This window comes from Calliphora vicina, chromosome 2 (genome assembly GCF_958450345.1).
Source record: "Calliphora vicina chromosome 2, idCalVici1.1, whole genome shotgun sequence".
Classification (NCBI taxonomy): domain Eukaryota; kingdom Metazoa; phylum Arthropoda; class Insecta; order Diptera; family Calliphoridae; genus Calliphora; species Calliphora vicina.
The window spans coordinates 88,343,156-88,361,129 of record NC_088781.1 but is presented as its reverse complement, the minus strand read 5'-3'; positions in this window follow the sequence as shown (position 1 = coordinate 88,361,129).

The following is a 17,974-nucleotide window of genomic DNA, read 5'->3' as shown; positions in this document are numbered from 1 at the left end:
TCCCAAAATTACCCCAGTTTTTAACGACTTCATATAAATCGCAATTTTGGAGGCCCCTAAAGAGGCAGGAAGCTAAATTTTTTTATATTTGGATTGCTTGCTTAAATCGCAATTTTGGATGTCCCTAAAGAGCTAGGAAGCCAAATTTTTTTATATTTGGATTGCTTGAGATTGTAGTTTTAGATTGTAGCTTTCTAATAAGGTATAACTTAAGTAGCTAGCTAAAATAGTACCCGATATATATGCGGGTATATCAGACATTTTTCGAAAAATGTCCCAAATTACCCCAGTTTTTAACGACTTCATATAAATCGCAATTTTGGAGGCCCCTAAAGAGCTAGGAAGCTAAATTTGTTTATATTTGGATTGCTTGAGATTGTAGTTTTAGATTGTAGGTTTCTAATAAGGTATAACTTAAGTAGCTAGCTAAAATAGTACCCGATATATATGCGGGTATATCAGACATTTTTCGAAAAATGTCCCAAATTACCCCAGTTTTTAACGACTTCATATAAATCGCAATTTTGGAGGCCCCTAAAGAGCTAGGAAGCTAAATTTGTTTATATTTGGATTGCATGAGAATGTAGCTTTCTAATAAGGTATAACTTAAGTAGCTAGGATTAATAGTACCTGATATATATGCGGGTATATCGGACATTTTTCGAAAAATGTCCCATATTACCCCAGTTTTTAACGACTTCATATAAATCGCAATTTTGGAGGCCCCTAAGGAGCTAGGAAGCCAAATTTTTTTATATTTGGATTGCATGAGAATGTAGCTTTCTAATAAAGTATAACTTAAGTAGCTAGCTAAAATAGTACCCGACATATATGCGGGTATATCAGACATTTTTCGAAAAATGTCCCAAATTACCCCAGTTTTTAACGACTTCATATAAATCGCAATTTTGGAGGCCCCTAAAGAGCTAGGAAGCTAAATTTGTTTATATTTGGATTGCATGAGAATGTAGCTTTCTAATAAGGTATAACTTAAGTAGCTAGGATTAATAGTACCCGATATATATGCGGGTATATCAGACATTTTTCGAAAAATGTCCCAAATTACCCCAGTTTTTAACGACTTCATATAAATCGCAATTTTGGAGGCCCCTAAAGAGCTAGGAAGCTAAATTTGTTTATATTTGGATTGCTTGAGATTGTAGTTTTAGATTGTAGGTTTCTAATAAGGTATAACTTAAGTAGCTAGCTAAAATAGTACCCCATATATATGCGGGTATATCAGACATTTTTCGAAAAATGTCCCAAATTACCCCAGTTTTTAACGACTTCATATAAATCGCAATTTTGGAGGCCCCTAAAGAGCTAGGAAGCTAAATTTGTTTATATTTGGATTGCATGAGAATGTAGCTTTCTAATAAGGTATAACTTAAGTAGCTAGGATTAATAGTACCTGATATATATGCGGGTATATCGGACATTTTTCGAAAAATGTCCCAAATTACCCCAGTTTTTAACGACTTCATATAAATCGCAATTTTGGAGGCCCCTAAAGAGCTAGGAAGCTAAATTTGTTTATATTTGGATTGCTTGAGATTGTAGTTTTAGATTGTAGGTTTCTAATAAGGTATAACTTAAGTAGCTAGCTAAAATAGTACCCGATATATATGCGGGTATATCAGACATTTTTCGAAAAATGTCCCAAATTACCCCAGTTTTTAACGACTTCATATAAATCGCAATTTTGGATGACCCTAAAGAGCCAGGAAGCCAAATTTTTTTATATTTGGATTGCTTGAGATTGTAGCTTTCTAATAAGGCATAACTTAAGTAGCTAGCTAAAATAGTACCCGACATATATGCGGGTATATCAGACATTTTTCGAAAAATGTCCCAAATTACCCCAGTTTTTAACGACTTCATATAAATCGCAATTTTGGAGGCCCCTAAAGAGCCAGGAAGCCAAATTTTTTTATATTTGGATTGCTTGAGATTGTAGTTTTCTAATAAGGTATAACTTAAGTAGCTAGCTAAAACAGTACCCGATATATATGCGGGTATATCGGACATTTTTCGAAAACTGTCCCAAAATTACCCCAGTTTTTAACGACTTCATATAAATCGCAATTTTGGAGGCCCCTAAAGAGCCAGGAAGCTAAATTTTTTTATATTTGGATTGCTTGCTTAAATCGCAATTTTGGATGTCCCTAAAGAGCTAGGAAGCCACATTTTTTTATATTTGGATTGCTTGAGATTGTAGTTTTAGATTGTAGCTTTCTAATAAGGTATAACTTAAGTAGCTAGCTAAAATAGTACCCGATATATATGCGGGTATATCAGACATTTTTCGAAAAATGTCCCAAATTACCCCAGTTTTTAACGACTTCATATAAATCGCAATTTTGGAGGCCCCTAAAGAGCCAGGAAGCTAAATTTTTTTATATTTGGATTGCTTGCTTAAATCGCAATTTTGGAGGCCCCTAACAAGCTAGGAAGCCAAATTTTTTTATATTTGGATTGCATGAGAATGTAGCTTTCTAATAAGGTATAACTTAAGTAGCTAGCTAAAATAGTACCCGACATATATGCGGGTATATCAGACATTTTTCGGAAAATGTCCCAAATTACCCCAGTTTTTAACGACTTCATATAAATCGCAATTTTGGAGGCCCCTAAAGAGCTAGGAAGCTAAATTTGTTTATATTTGGATTGCATGAGAATGTAGCTTTCTAATAAGGTATAACTTAAGTAGCTAGGATTAATAGTACCTGATATATATGCGGGTATATCGGACATTTTTCGAAAAATGTCCCATATTACCCCAGTTTTTAACGACTTCATATAAATCGCAATTTTGGAGGCCCCTAAGGAGCTAGGAAGCCAAATTTTCTTATATTTGGATTGCATGAGAATGTAGCTTTCTAATAAAGTATAACTTAAGTAGCTAGCTAAAATAGTACCCGACATATATGCGGGTATATCAGACATTTTTCGAAAAATGTCCCAAATTACCCCAGTTTTTAACGACTTCATATAAATCGCAATTTTGGAGGCCCCTAAAGAGCTAGGAAGCTAAATTTGTTTATATTTGGATTGCATGAGAATGTAGCTTTCTAATAAGGTATAACTTAAGTAGCTAGGATTAATAGTACCCGATATATATGCGGGTATATCAGACATTTTTCGAAAAATGTCCCAAATTACCCCAGTTTTTAACGACTTCATATAAATCGCAATTTTGGAGGCCCCTAAAGAGCTAGGAAGCTAAATTTGTTTATATTTGGATTGCTTGAGATTGTAGTTTTAGATTGTAGGTTTCTAATAAGGTATAACTTAAGTAGCTAGCTAAAATAGTACCCCATATATATGCGGGTATATCAGACATTTTTCGAAAAATGTCCCAAATTACCCCAGTTTTTAACGACTTCATATAAATCGCAATTTTGGAGGCCCCTAAAGAGCTAGGAAGCTAAATTTGTTTATATTTGGATTGCATGAGAATGTAGCTTTCTAATAAGGTATAACTTAAGTAGCTAGGATTAATAGTACCTGATATATATGCGGGTATATCGGACATTTTTCGAAAAATGTCCCAAATTACCCCAGTTTTTAACGACTTCATATAAATCGCAATTTTGGAGGCCCCTAAAGAGCTAGGAAGCTAAATTTGTTTATATTTGGATTGCTTGAGATTGTAGTTTTAGATTGTAGGTTTCTAATAAGGTATAACTTAAGTAGCTAGCTAAAATAGTACCCGATATATATGCGGGTATATCAGACATTTTTCGAAAAATGTCCCAAATTACCCCAGTTTTTAACGACTTCATATAAATCGCAATTTTGGATGACCCTAAAGAGCCAGGAAGCCAAATTTTTTTATATTTGGATTGCTTGAGATTGTAGCTTTCTAATAAGGCATAACTTAAGTAGCTAGCTAAAATAGTACCCGACATATATGCGGGTATATCAGACATTTTTCGAAAAATGTCCCAAATTACCCCAGTTTTTAACGACTTCATATAAATCGCAATTTTGGAGGCCCCTAAAGAGCCAGGAAGCCAAATTTTTTTATATTTGGATTGCTTGAGATTGTAGTTTTCTAATAAGGTATAACTTAAGTAGCTAGCTAAAACAGTACCCGATATATATGCGGGTATATCGGACATTTTTCGAAAACTGTCCCAAAATTACCCCAGTTTTTAACGACTTCATATAAATCGCAATTTTGGAGGCCCCTAAAGAGCCAGGAAGCTAAATTTTTTTATATTTGGATTGCTTGCTTAAATCGCAATTTTGGATGTCCCTAAAGAGCTAGGAAGCCACATTTTTTTATATTTGGATTGCTTGAGATTGTAGTTTTAGATTGTAGCTTTCTAATAAGGTATAACTTAAGTAGCTAGCTAAAATAGTACCCGATATATATGCGGGTATATCAGACATTTTTCGAAAAATGTCCCAAATTACCCCAGTTTTTAACGACTTCATATAAATCGCAATTTTGGAGGCCCCTAAAGAGCCAGGAAGCTAAATTTTTTTATATTTGGATTGCTTGCTTAAATCGCAATTTTGGAGGCCCCTAACAAGCTAGGAAGCCAAATTTTTTTATATTTGGATTGCATGAGAATGTAGCTTTCTAATAAGGTATAACTTAAGTAGCTAGCTAAAATAGTACCCGACATATATGCGGGTATATCAGACATTTTTCGGAAAATGTCCCAAATTACCCCAGTTTTTAACGACTTCATATAAATCGCAATTTTGGAGGCCCCTAAAGAGCTAGGAAGCTAAATTTGTTTATATTTGGATTGCATGAGAATGTAGCTTTCTAATAAGGTATAACTTAAGTAGCTAGGATTAATAGTACCTGATATATATGCGGGTATATCGGACATTTTTCGAAAAATGTCCCAAAATTACCCCAGTTTTTAACGACTTCATATAAATCGCAATTTTGGATGTCCCTAAAGAGCTAGGAAGCCAAATTTTTTTATATTTGGATTGCTTGAGATTGTAGTTTTCTAATAAGGTATAACTTAAGTAGCTAGCTAAAACAGTACCCGATATATATGCGGGTATATCGGACATTTTTCGAAAACTGTCCCAAAATTACCCCAGTTTTTAACGACTTCATATAAATCGCAATTTTGGAGGCCCCTAAAGAGCCAGGAAGCAAAATTTTTTTATATTTGGATTGCTTGCTTAAATCGCAATTTTGGATGTCCCTAAAGAGCTAGGAAGCCAAATTTTTTTATATTTGGATTGCTTGAGATTGTAGTTTTAGATTGTAGCTTTCTAATAAGGTATAACTTAAGTAGCTAGCTAAAATAGTACCCGATATATATGCGGGTATATCAGACATTTTTAGAAAAATGTCCCAAATTACCCCAGTTTTTAACGACTTCATATAAATCGCAATTTTGGAGGCCCCTAAAGAGCTAGGAAGCTAAATTTGTTTATATTTGGATTGCTTGAGATTGTAGTTTTAGATTGTAGGTTTCTAATAAGGTATAACTTAAGTAGCTAGCTAAAATAGTACCCGATATATATGCGGGTATATCAGACATTTTTCGAAAAATGTCCCAAATTACCCCAGTTTTTAACGACTTCATATAAATCGCAATTTTGGAGGCCCCTAAAGAGCTAGGAAGCTAAATTTGTTTATATTTGGATTGCATGAGAATGTAGCTTTCTAATAAGGTATAACTTAAGTAGCTAGGATTAATAGTACCTGATATATATGCGGGTATATCGGACATTTTTCGAAAAATGTCCCATATTACCCCAGTTTTTAACGACTTCATATAAATCGCAATTTTGGAGGCCCCTAAGGAGCTAGGAAGCCAAATTTTTTTATATTTGGATTGCATGAGAATGTAGCTTTCTAATAAGGTATAACTTAAGTAGCTAGGATTAATAGTACCCGATATATATGCGGGTATATCAGAAATTTTTCGAAAAATGTCCCAAATTACCCCAGTTTTTAACGACTTCATATAAATCGCAATTTTGGAGGCCCCTAAAGAGCTAGGAAGCTAAATTTGTTTATATTTGGATTGCTTGAGATTGTAGTTTTAGATTGTAGGTTTCTAATAAGGTATAACTTAAGTAGCTAGCTAAAATAGTACCCGATATATATGCGGGTATATCAGACATTTTTCGAAAAATGTCCCAAATTACCCCAGTTTTTAACGACTTCATATAAATCGCAATTTTGGATGACCCTAAAGAGCCAGGAGGCCAAATTTTTTTATATTTGGATTGCTTGAGATTGTAGCTTTCTAATAAGGCATAACTTAAGTAGCTAGCTAAAATAGTACCCGACATATATGCGGGTATATCAGACATTTTTCGAAAAATGTCCCAAATTACCCCAGTTTTTAACGACTTCATATAAATCGCAATTTTGGAGGCCCCTAAAGAGCCAGGAAGCCAATTTTTTTTATATTTGGATTGCTTGAGATTGTAGTTTTCTAATAAGGTATAACTTAAGTAGCTAGCTAAAACAGTACCCGATATATATGCGGGTATATCGGACATTTTTCGAAAACTGTCCCAAAATTACCCCAGTTTTTAACGACTTCATATAAATCGCAATTTTGGAGGCCCCTAAAGAGCTAGGAAGCTAAATTTGTTTATATTTGGATTGCATGAGAATGTAGCTTTCTAATAAGGTATAACTTAAGTAGCTAGGATTAATAGTACCTGATATATATGGGGGTATATCGGACATTTTTCGAAAAATGTCCCAAAATTACACCAGTTTTTAACGACTTCATATAAATCGCAATTTTGGATGCCCCTAAAGAGCTAGGAAGCTAAATTTGTTTATATTTGGATTGCATGAGAATGTAGCTTTCTAATAAGGTATAACTTAAGTAGCTAGCTAAAACAGTACCTGATATATATGCGGGTATATCGGACATTTTTCGAAAACTGTCCCAAAATTACCCAAGTTTTTAACGACTTCATATAAATCGCAATTTTAGAGGCCCCTAAAGAGCTAGGAAGCCAAATTTTTTAATATTTGGATTGCATGAGAATGTAGCTTTCTAATAAGGTATAACTTAAGTAGCTAGCTAAAACAGTACCTGATATATATGCGGGTATATCGGACATTTTTCGAAAACTGTCCCAAAATTACCCAAGTTTTTAACGACTTCATATAAATCGCAATTTTAGAGGCCCCTAAAGAGCTAGGAAGCCAAATTTTTTTATATTTGGATTTCTTGAGATTGTAGCTTTCTAATAAGGTATAACTTAAGTAGCTAGCTAAAATAGTACCCGACATATATGCGGGTATATCAGACATTTTTCGAAAAATGTCCCAAATTACCCCAGTTTTTAACGACTTCATATAAATCGAAATTTTGGAGGCCCCTAAAGAGCTAGGAAGCTAAATTTGTTTATATTTGGATTGCATGAGAATGTAGCTTTCTAATAAGGTATAACTTAAGTAGCTAGGATTAATAGTACCTGATATATATGCGGGTATATCGGACATTTTTCGAAAAATGTCCCAAAATTACACCAGTTTTTAACGACTTCATATAAATCGCAATTTTGGATGCCCCTAAAGAGCTAGGAAGCTAAATTTGTTTATATTTGGATTGCATGAGAATGTAGCTTTCTAATAAGGTATAACTTAAGTAGCTAGGATTAATAGTACCTGATATATATGCGGGTATATCGGACATTTTTCGAAAACTGTCCCAAAATTACCCAAGTTTTTAACGACTTCATATAAATCGCAATTTTATATTTGGATTTCTTGAGATTGTAGCTTTCTAATAAGGTATAACTTAAGTAGCTAGCTAAAATAGTACCCGACATATATGCGGGTATATCAGACATTTTTCGAAAAATGTCCCAAATTACCCCAGTTTTTAACGACTTCATATAAATTTTGGAGGCCCCTAAAGAGCTAGGAAGCTAAATTTGTTTATATTTGGATTGCATGAAAATGTAGCTTTCTAATAAGGTATAACTTAAGTAGCTAGGATTAATAGTACCTGATATATATGCGGGTATATCGGACATTTTTCGAAAAATGTCCCAAAATTACCCCAGTTTTTAACGACTTCATATAAATCGCAATTTTGGATGACCCTAAAGAGCCAGGAAGCCAAATTTTTTTATATTTGGATTGCTTGAGATTGTAGTTTTCTAATAAGGTATAACTTAAGTAGCTAGCTAAAACAGTACCCGATATATATGCGGGTATATCGGACATTTTTCGAAAACTGTCCCAAAATTACCCCAGTTTTTAACGACTTCATATAAATCGCAACTTTGGAGGCCCCTAAAGAGCTAGGAAGCTAAATTTGTTTATATTTGGATTGCATGAGAATGTAGCTTTCTAATAAGGTATAACTTAAGTAGCTAGGATTAATAGTACCTGATATATATGCGGGTATATCGGACATTTTTCGAAAAATGTCCCAAAATTACACCAGTTTTTAACGACTTCATATAAATCGCAATTTTGGATGTCCCTAAAGAGCTAGGAAGCTAAATTTGTTTATATTTGGATTGCATGAGAACGTAGCTTTCTAATAAGGTATAACTTAAGTAGGTAGGATTAATAGTACCTGATATATATGCGGGTATATCGGACATTTTTCGAAAAATGTCCCAAAATTACCCCAGTTTTTAACGACTTCATATAAATCGCAATTTTGGATGTCCCTAAAGAGCTAGGAAGCTAAATTTGTTTATATTTGGATTGCATGAGAATGTAGCTTTCTAATAAGGTATAACTTAAGTAGCTAGCTAAAACTGTACCCGATATATATGCGGGTATATCGGACATTTTTCGAAAACTGTCCCAAAATTACCCAAGTTTTTAACGACTTCATATAAATCGCAATTTTGGAGGCCCCTAAAGAGCCAGGAAGCTAAATTTTTTTATATTTGGATTTCTTGAGATTGTAGCTTTCTAATAAGGTATAACTTAAGTAGCTAGCTAAAATAGTACCCGATATATATGCGGGTATATCGGACGTTTTTTTGAAAACTGTCCCAAAATTACCCCAGTTTTTAACGACTTCATCTAAATCGCAATTTTGGAGGCCCCTAAAGAGCTAGGAAGCTAAATTTGTTTATATTTGGATTGCATGAGAATGTAGCTTTCTAATAAGGTATAACTTAAGTAGCTAGGATTAATAGTACCTGATATATATGCGGGTATATCGGACATTTTTCGAAAAATGTCCCAAAATTACACCAGTTTTTAACGACTTCATATAAATCGCAATTTTGGATGCCCCTAAAGAGCTAGGAAGCTAAATTTGTTTATATTTGGATTGCATGAGAATGTAGCTTTCTAATAAGGTATAACTTAAGTAGCTAGGATTAATAGTACCTGATATATATGCGGGTATATCGGACATTTTTCGAAAACTGTCCCAAAATTACCCAAGTTTTTAACGACTTCATATAAATCGCAATTTTATATTTGGATTTCTTGAGATTGTAGCTTTCTAATAAGGTATAACTTAAGTAGCTAGCTAAAATAGTACCCGACATATATGCGGGTATATCAGACATTTTTCGAAAAATGTCCCAAATTACCCCAGTTTTTAACGACTTCATATAAATTTTGGAGGCCCCTAAAGAGCTAGGAAGCTAAATTTGTTTATATTTGGATTGCATGAAAATGTAGCTTTCTAATAAGGTATAACTTAAGTAGCTAGGATTAATAGTACCTGATATATATGCGGGTATATCGGACATTTTTCGAAAAATGTCCCAAAATTACCCCAGTTTTTAACGACTTCATATAAATCGCAATTTTGGATGACCCTAAAGAGCCAGGAAGCCAAATTTTTTTATATTTGGATTGCTTGAGATTGTAGTTTTCTAATAAGGTATAACTTAAGTAGCTAGCTAAAACAGTACCCGATATATATGCGGGTATATCGGACATTTTTCGAAAACTGTCCCAAAATTACCCCAGTTTTTAACGACTTCATATAAATCGCAACTTTGGAGGCCCCTAAAGAGCTAGGAAGCTAAATTTGTTTATATTTGGATTGCATGAGAATGTAGCTTTCTAATAAGGTATAACTTAAGTAGCTAGGATTAATAGTACCTGATATATATGCGGGTATATCGGACATTTTTCGAAAAATGTCCCAAAATTACACCAGTTTTTAACGACTTCATATAAATCGCAATTTTGGATGTCCCTAAAGAGCTAGGAAGCTAAATTTGTTTATATTTGGATTGCATGAGAACGTAGCTTTCTAATAAGGTATAACTTAAGTAGGTAGGATTAATAGTACCTGATATATATGCGGGTATATCGGACATTTTTCGAAAAATGTCCCAAAATTACACCAGTTTTTAACGACTTCATATAAATCGCAATTTTGGATGTCCCTAAAGAGCTAGGAAGCTAAATTTGTTTATATTTGGATTGCATGAGAATGTAGCTTTCTAATAAGGTATAACTTAAGTAGCTAGCTAAAACTGTACCCGATATATATGCGGGTATATCGGACATTTTTCGAAAACTGTCCCAAAATTACCCAAGTTTTTAACGACTTCATATAAATCGCAATTTTGGAGGCCCCTAAAGAGCCAGGAAGCTAAATTTTTTTATATTTGGATTTCTTGAGATTGTAGCTTTCTAATAAGGTATAACTTAAGTAGCTAGCTAAAATAGTACCCGACATATATGCGGGTATATCAGACATTTTTCGAAAAATGTCCCAAATTACCCCAGTTTTTAACGACTTCATATAAATCGCAATTTTGGATGACCCTAAAGAGCCAGGAAGCCAAATTTTTTTATATTTGGATTGCTTGAGATTGTAGTTTTCTAATAAGGTATAACTTAAGTAGCTAGCTAAAACAGTACCCGATATATATGCGGGTATATCGGACGTTTTTTTGAAAACTGTCCCAAAATTACCCCAGTTTTTAACGACTTCATCTAAATCGCAATTTTGGAGGCCCCTAAAGAGCTAGGAAGCTAAATTTGTTTATATTTGGATTGCATGAGAATGTAGCTTTCTAATAAGGTATAACTTAAGTAGCTAGGATTAATAGTACCTGATATATATGCGGGTATATCGGACATTTTTCGAAAAATGTCCCAAAATTGCCCCAGTTTTTAACGACTTCATATAAATCGCAATTTTGGATGTCCCTAAAGAGCTAGGAAGCCAAATTTTTTTATATTTGGATTGCTTGAGATCGTAGTTTTCTAATAAGGTATAACTTAAGTAGCTAGCTAAAACAGTACCCGATATATATGCGGGTATATCGGACATTTTTCGAAAACTGTCCCAAAATTACCCAAGTTTTTAACGACTTCATATAAATCGCAATTTTATATTTGGATTTCTTGAGATTGTAGCTTTCTAATAAGGTATAACTTAAGTAGCTAGCTAAAATAGTACCCGACATATATGCGGGTATATCAGACATTTTTCGAAAAATGTCCCAAATTACCCCAGTTTTTAACGACTTCATATAAATTTTGGAGGCCCCTAAAGAGCTAGGAAGCTAAATTTGTTTATATTTGGATTGCATGAAAATGTAGCTTTCTAATAAGGTATAACTTAAGTAGCTAGGATTAATAGTACCTGATATATATGCGGGTATATCGGACATTTTTCGAAAAATGTCCCAAAATTACCCCAGTTTTTAACGACTTCATATAAATCGCAATTTTGGATGACCCTAAAGAGCCAGGAAGCCAAATTTTTTTATATTTGGATTGCTTGAGATTGTAGTTTTCTAATAAGGTATAACTTAAGTAGCTAGCTAAAACAGTACCCGATATATATGCGGGTATATCGGACATTTTTCGAAAACTGTCCCAAAATTACCCCAGTTTTTAACGACTTCATATAAATCGCAACTTTGGAGGCCCCTAAAGAGCTAGGAAGCTAAATTTGTTTATATTTGGATTGCATGAGAATGTAGCTTTCTAATAAGGTATAACTTAAGTAGCTAGGATTAATAGTACCTGATATATATGCGGGTATATCGGACATTTTTCGAAAAATGTCCCAAAATTACACCAGTTTTTAACGACTTCATATAAATCGCAATTTTGGATGTCCCTAAAGAGCTAGGAAGCTAAATTTGTTTATATTTGGATTGCATGAGAATGTAGCTTTCTAATAAGGTATAACTTAAGTAGGTAGGATTAATAGTACCTGATATATATGCGGGTATATCGGACATTTTTCGAAAAATGTCCCAAAATTACCCCAGTTTTTAACGACTTCATATAAATCGCAATTTTGGATGTCCCTAAAGAGCTAGGAAGCTAAATTTGTTTATATTTGGATTGCATGAGAATGTAGCTTTCTAATAAGGTATAACTTAAGTAGCTAGCTAAAACTGTACCCGATATATATGCGGGTATATCGGACATTTTTCGAAAACTGTCCCAAAATTACCCAAGTTTTTAACGACTTCATATAAATCGCAATTTTGGAGGCCCCTAAAGAGCCAGGAAGCTAAATTTTTTTATATTTGGATTTCTTGAGATTGCAGCTTTCTAATAAGGTATAACTTAAGTAGCTAGCTAAAATAGTACCCGACATATATGCGGGTATATCAGACATTTTTCGAAAAATGTCCCAAATTACCCCAGTTTTTAACGACTTCATATAAATCGCAATTTTGGATGACCCTAAAGAGCCAGGAAGCCAAATTTTTTTATATTTGGATTGCTTGAGATTGTAGTTTTCTAATAAGGTATAACTTAAGTAGCTAGCTAAAACAGTACCCGATATATATGCGGGTATATCGGACGTTTTTTTGAAAACTGTCCCAAAATTACCCCAGTTTTTAACGACTTCATCTAAATCGCAATTTTGGAGGCCCCTAAAGAGCTAGGAAGCTAAATTTGTTTATATTTGGATTGCATGAGAATGTAGCTTTCTAATAAGGTATAACTTAAGTAGCTAGGATTAATAGTACCTGATATATATGCGGGTATATCGGACATTTTTCGAAAAATGTCCCAAAATTGCCCCAGTTTTTAACGACTTCATATAAATCGCAATTTTGGATGTCCCTAAAGAGCTAGGAAGCCAAATTTTTTTATATTTGGATTGCTTGAGATCGTAGTTTTCTAATAAGGTATAACTTAAGTAGCTAGCTAAAACAGTACCCGATATATATGCGGGTATATCGGACATTTTTCGAAAACTGTCCCAAAATTACCCAAGTTTTTAACGACTTCATATAAATCGCAATTTTATATTTGGATTTCTTGAGATTGTAGCTTTCTAATAAGGTATAACTTAAGTAGCTAGCTAAAATAGTACCCGACATATATGCGGGTATATCAGACATTTTTCGAAAAATGTCCCAAATTACCCCAGTTTTTAATGACTTCATATAAATTTTGGAGGCCCCTAAAGAGCTAGGAAGCTAAATTTGTTTATGTTTGGATTGCATGAAAATGTAGCTTTCTAATAAGGTATAACTTAAGTAGCTAGGATTAATAGTACCTGATATATATGCGGGTATATCGGACATTTTTCGAAAAATGTCCCAAAATTACCCCAGTTTTTAACGACTTCATATAAATCGCAATTTTGGATGACCCTAAAGAGCCAGGAAGCCAAATTTTTTTATATTTGGATTGCTTGAGATTGTAGTTTTCTAATAAGGTATAACTTAAGTAGCTAGCTAAAACAGTACCCGATATATATGCGGGTATATCGGACATTTTTCGAAAACTGTCCCAAAATTACCCCAGTTTTTAACGACTTCATATAAATCGCAACTTTGGAGGCCCCTAAAGAGCTAGGAAGCTAAATTTGTTTATATTTGGATTGCATGAGAATGTAGCTTTCTAATAAGGTATAACTTAAGTAGCTAGGATTAATAGTACCTGATATATATGCGGGTATATCGGACATTTTTCGAAAACTGTCTCAAAATTACCCCAGTTTTTAACGACTTCATATAAATCGCAATTTTGGAGGCCCCTAAAGAGCTAGGAAGCTAAATTTGTTTATATTTGGATTGCATGAGAATGTAGCTTTCTAATAAGGTATAACTTAAGTAGCTAGGATTAATAGTACCTGATATATATGCGGGTATATCGGACATTTTTCGAAAAATGTCCCAAAATTGCCCCAGTTTTTAACGACTTCATATAAATCGCAATTTTGGATGTCCCTAAAGAGCTAGGAAGCCAAATTTTTTTATATTTGGATTGCTTGAGATCGTAGTTTTCTAATAAGGTATAACTTAAGTAGCTAGCTAAAACAGTATCCGATATATATGCGGGTATATCGGACATTTTTCGAAAACTGTCCCAAAATTACCCCAGTTTTTAACGACTTCATATAAATCGCAATTTTGGATGTCCATTAAAAAGCGAGGAAGCTAAATTTGTTTATATTTGGATTGCATGAGAATGTAGCTTTCTAATAAGGTATAACTTAAGTAGCTAGGATTAATAGTACCTGATATATATGCGGGTATATCGGACATTTTTCGAAAAATGTCCCAAAATTACACCAGTTTTTAACGACTTCATATAAATCGCAATTTTGGATGTCCCTAAAGAGCTAGGAAGCTAAATTTGTTTATATTTGGATTGCATGAGAATGTAGCTTTCTAATAAGGTATAACTTAAGTAGCTAGGATTAATAGTACCTGATATATATGCGGGTATATCGGACATTTTTCGAAAAATGTCCCAAAATTACCCCAGTTTTTAACGACTTCATATAAATCGCAATTTTGGAAGTCCCTAAAGAGCTAGGAAGCCAAATTTTTTTATATTTGGATTGCTTGAGATTGTAGTTTTCCAATGAGGTATAACTTAAGTAGCTAGCTAAAACAGTACCCGATATATATGCGGGTATATCGGACATTTTTCGAAAACTGTCCCAAAATTACCCCAGTTTTTAACGACTTCATATAAATCGCAATTTTGGAGGCCCCTAAAGAGCCAGGAAGCTAAATTTTTTTATATTTGGATTGCTTGAGATTGTAGCTTTCTAATAAGGTATAACTTAAGTAGCTAGGATTAATAGTACCTGATATATATGCGGAGCTAGGAAGCCAAATTTTTTTATATTTGGATTGCTTGAGATCGTAGTTTTCTAATAAGGTATAACTTAAGTAGCTAGCTAAAACAGTACCCGATATATATGCGGGTATATCGGACATTTTTCGAAAACTGTCCCAAAATTACCCCAGTTTTTAACGACTTCATATAAATCGCAATTTTGGAGGCCCCTAAAGAGCCAGGAAGCTAAATTTTTTTATATTTGGATTGCTTGAGATTGTAGCTTTCTAATAAGGTATAACTTAAGAAGCTAGGATTAATAGTACCTGATATATATGCGGGTATATCGGACATTTTTCGAAAAATGTCCCAAAATTACCCCAGTTTTTAACGACTTCATATAAATCGCAATTTTGGAAGTCCCTAAAGAGCTAGGAAGCCAAATTTTTTTATATTTGGATTGCTTGAGATTGTAGTTTTCCAATGAGGTATAACTTAAGTAGCTAGCTAAAACAGTACCCGATATATATGCGGGTATATCGGACATTTTTCGAAAACTGTCCCAAAATTACCCCAGTTTTTAACGACTTCATATAAATCGCAATTTTGGAGGCCCCTAAAGAGCCAGGAAGCTAAATTTTTTTATATTTGGATTGCTTGAGATTGTAGCTTTCTAATAAGGTATAACTTAAGTAGCTAGGATTAATAGTACCTGATATATATGCGGAGCTAGGAAGCCAAATTTTTTTATATTTGGATTGCTTGAGATCGTAGTTTTCTAATAAGGTATAACTTAAGTAGCTAGCTAAAACAGTACCCGATATATATGCGGGTATATCGGACATTTTTCGAAAACTGTCCCAAAATTACCCCAGTTTTTAACGACTTCATATAAATCGCAATTTTGGAGGCCCCTAAAGAGCCAGGAAGCTAAATTTTTTTATATTTGGATTGCTTGAGATTGTAGCTTTCTAATAAGGTATAACTTAAGAAGCTAGGATTAATAGTACCTGATATATATGCGGGTATATCGGACATTTTTCGAAAAATGTCCCAAAATTACCCCAGTTTTTAACGACTTCATATAAATCGCAATTTTGGATGTCCCTAAAGAGCTAGGAAGCCAAATTTTTTTATATTTGGATTGCTTGAGATCGTAGTTTTCTAATAAGGTATAACTTAAGTAGCTAGCTAAAATAGTACCCGATATATGTGCGGGTATATCTGACATTTTTCGAAAAATGTCCCAAATTACCCCAGACTTCATATAAATCGCAATTTTGGAGGCCCCTAAAGAGCTAGGAAGCTAAATTTGTTTATATTTGGATTGCATGAGAATGTAGCTTTCTAATAAGGTATAACTTAAGTAGCTAGGATTAATAGTACCTGATATATATGCGGGTATATCGGACATTTTTCGAAAAATGTCCCAAATTACCCCAGTTTTTAACGACTTCATATAAATAAAATGAGAATGTAGCTTTCTAATAAGGTATAACTTAAGTAGCTAGCTAAAATAGTACCCGACATATATGCGGGTATATCAGACATTTTTTGAAAAATGTCCCAAATTACCCCAGTTTTTAACGACTTCATATAAATCGCAATTTTGGAGGCCCCTAAAGAGCTAGGAAGCTAAATTTGTTTATATTTGGATTGCATGAGAATGTAGCTTTCTAATAAGGTATAACTTAAGTAGCTAGGATTAATAGTACCTGATATATATGCGGGTATATCGGACATTTTTCGAAAACTGTCCCAAAATTACCCCAGTTTTTAACGACTTCATATAAATCGCAATTTTGGAGGCCCCTAAAGAGCCAGGAAGCTAAATTTTTTTATATTTGGATTGCTTGAGATTGTAGCTTTCTAATAAGGTATAACTTAAGAAGCTAGGATTAATAGTACCTGATATATATGCGGGTATATCGGACATTTTTCGAAAAATGTCCCAAAATTACCCCAGTTTTTAACGACTTCATATAAATCGCAATTTTGGATGTCCCTAAAGAGCTAGGAAGCCAAATTTTTTTATATTTGGATTGCTTGAGATCGTAGTTTTCTAATAAGGTATAACTTAAGTAGCTAGCTAAAATAGTACCCGATATATATGCGGGTATATCTGACATTTTCGAAAATGTCCCAAATTACCCCAGACTTCATATAAATCGCAATTTTGGAGGCCCCTAAAGAGCTAGGAAGCTAAATTTGTTTATATTTGGATTGCATGAGAATGTAGCTTTCTAATAAGGTATAACTTAAGTAGCTAGGATTAATAGTACCTGATATATATGCGGGTATATCGGACATTTTTCGAAAAATGTCCCAAATTACCCCAGTTTTTAACGACTTCATATAAATAAAATGAGAATGTAGCTTTCTAATAAGGTATAACTTAAGTAGCTAGCTAAAATAGTACCCGACATATATGCGGGTATATCAGACATTTTTTGAAAAATGTCCCAAATTACCCCAGTTTTTAACGACTTCATATAAATCGCAATTTTGGAGGCCCCTAAAGAGCTAGGAAGCTAAATTTGTTTATATTTGGATTGCATGAGAATGTAGCTTTCTAATAAGGTATAACTTAAGTAGCTAGGATTAATAGTACCTGATATATATGCGGGTATATCGGACATTTTTCGAAAAATGTCCCAAAATTACCCCAGTTTTTAACGACTTCATATAAATCGCAATTTTGGATGTCCCTAAAGAGCTAGGAAGCCAAATTTTTTTATATTTGGATTGCTTGAGATTGTAGTTTTCTAATAAGGTATAACTTAAGTAGCTAGCTAAAACAGTACCCGATATATATGCGGGTATATCGGACATTTTTCGAAAAATGTCCCAAAATTACCCCAGTTTTTAACGACTTCATATAAATCGCAATTTTGGATGTCCCTAAAGAGCTAGGAAGCTAAATTTGTTTATATTTGGATTGCATGAGAATGTAGCTTTCTAATAAGGTATAACTTAAGTAGCTAGCTGAAACTGTACCCGATATATATGCGGGTATATCGG